General features: G+C 41.1%; 1 protein-coding gene across 1 annotated transcript in view; it reads left to right on the plus strand.

Annotated features, from left to right (window-relative positions):
- Nucleotides 1–2,500, plus strand: part of LOC143034655 (neo-calmodulin-like) — a 495,941-nt gene that overhangs the window by 133,348 nt on the left and 360,093 nt on the right. The gene's annotated exons all lie outside the window — the stretch shown is intronic.

Consider the following 2,500-nt stretch of genomic DNA (forward strand, 5'->3'; position numbering starts at 1 on the left):
TCACTTAGAATGAAGTCAAGCGTGTTGACGCCATGATTGGGGAAATTGACATATTGTAATATATGTAGATTTCCTTGGATATCACTGGTGTTTAACTCATTGAAATCCCCACATAGGACCAGCCTACCACCGGGATATATGGCCCTGAGACTGTCTGCCGTACTAATAATGTGTTCCACCAAAGCGTCGGCCGATGGAGCTCGTGGGGGGATGGTTCACTACACAAAACATTATGGAGACTGTGTGACGAGGGTTTGAGAAGGGGGGTTAACAGCAACCATATGGATTCTAGGCCCTCAGGAATGTCGATGGGTAACTCAGAGGCATTTAAAACTTTCCGGGAGTACACAACCATTCCACCTCCACGCCTCACACTCCTTAGGTCGTGATGTAGTGTGTGTGTGTGTGTGTGTGTGTGTGTGTGTGTGTGTGTGTGTGTGTGTGTGTGTGTGTGTGTGTGTGTGTGTGTGTGTGTGTGTGTGTGTGTGTGTGTGTGTGTGTGTGTGTGTGTGTGTGTGTGTGTGTGTGTGTGTGTGTGTGTGTGTGTGTGTGTGTGTGTGTGTGTGTGTGTGTGTGTGTGTGTGCGTATATATATATATATATATATATGTGTGTGTGTGTGTGTGTGTGTGTGTGTGTGTGTGTGTGTGTGTGTGTGTGTGTGTGTGTGTGTGTGTGTGTGTGTGTGTGTGTGTGTGTGTGTGTGTGTGTGTGTGTGTGTGTGTGTGTGTGTGTGTGTGTGTGTGTGTGTGTGTGTGTGTGTGTGTGTGTGTGAAAAAGGTGGAAAAAGAGAGTCACGGGTTTCGTTCCGAGTTTATTCCTGACCGGTTTCGCTTGTAGCTTCTTCAGAATCTACAAGCGAAACCGGTCAGGAATAAACTCGGAACGAGACCCGTGACTCTCTTTTTCCAGCTTTTTCAATTTGTCACAATGTCTCAATACATATATATACATATAGATATATATATATATATATATGTATATACACATATATATATGTACATATATACATATTATATATATATATATATATATATTTATATACATATATATAAGCAGCAACCGTGTTGAAAATCGCTGGATGTATTGAAATATGAGTTACTCTCATACACGAGCTGCTGTAACCATGTGCTGTGTATATACGAGTGTGGAGGGGGAGAGAAATGTAGGGTAGGATAGTAATATGACTGTTGTGGTATGGTAACCTTTACCCTCTAGATGATATTAGTATTTACATATAAGCTTTTTTTCATTTGAATGGCGTTTTTCCAACACTTCCCGTACTGTAATTTTTCTATTCTATCAAAAACTTTTTCTAAATCTATGAAAGCTGTGTACATATTTTGCTTTCCTCTCCGGACTTGTGTGTGTGTGTGTGTGTGTGTGTGTGTGTGTGTGTGTGTGTGTGTGTGTGTGTGTGTGTGTGTGTGTGTGTGTGTGTGTGTGTGTGTGTGTGTGTGTGTGTGTGTGTGTGTGTGTGTGTGTGTGTGTGCGTGCGTGTGTGTGTGTGTGTGTGCGTGTGTGTGTGTGTGTGTGTGTGTGTGCATGTGTGTGTGTGTGTGTGCGTGTGTGTGTGTGTGTGTGTGTGTGTGTGTGTGTGTGTGTGTGTGTGTGTGTGTGTGTGTGTGTGTGTGTGTGTGTGTGTGTGTGTGTGTGTGTGTGTGTGTGTGTGTGTGTGTGTGTGTGTGTATGTGTGCTTGTGTGTGCACATATATATGGATTATATACTCCCATTTTTGTATAAATGCCAGTCTTGTGACATATATAAGGAATCAGGCCTGCAAGAGCCATCAATGAGGTTCGCCAAATATGCAACTGGGCCACTTGAAAAATTAGATTCCTTTTATCCTGACATGACTTGGTTGTGTTGCGGTTTTATGGCAAGCCCTTCATTCATGGTAGTTTTGGTTTTATTAATTACACATACCATGCAAATATACGAATAATACTTATGATGATCGTAACCCTGCATTACTCAGCTTGCAATAATAGATACAAAAATTATTTTATCATATCCATATAAATAGATGAGTATTACTTATACCCATCACATGACCCATTTTACAACAATTATTGCACCCAAAATATGATTAATCTAATCAGCTTGCTAAGTCTTCATGGATATCATATTGATTAACATCAGACAATTTTGTCCAACTAATAGGTAGACGCTGATATGTGACCTCACTCTATAGGGATTAATTCCCTCCCCCCCCCCCTTCCTGTCGGATTTTTCCGGATGTTGATCGCTCGTAAATCGTTCCAGTGGTCTTAAGGTATATTCAGTAAAATGTGTTTTTTCACAGATGCACTTATAAGTAATGTTTGTCGGGGGGGGGGGGATAGCTAAGCTATATATTTGAAGAAAAAGAGTCCTGCACCGCTAAATGCTGTAGAATAGTAAGCCCTTTAATGTACAGAATAAGATTTGTAGTATGTTCCTTCAGCTGCACATCTGCATGTTTCTCTCACCATAACCACTTAAGTTTTATTTGAACTG

The sequence above is a fragment of the Oratosquilla oratoria genome, chromosome 17 (genome assembly GCF_046742065.1).
Source record: "Oratosquilla oratoria isolate Oo_2021 chromosome 17, ASM4674206v1, whole genome shotgun sequence".
In the NCBI taxonomy this organism is placed as follows: Eukaryota; Metazoa; Arthropoda; class Malacostraca; order Stomatopoda; family Squillidae; genus Oratosquilla; species Oratosquilla oratoria.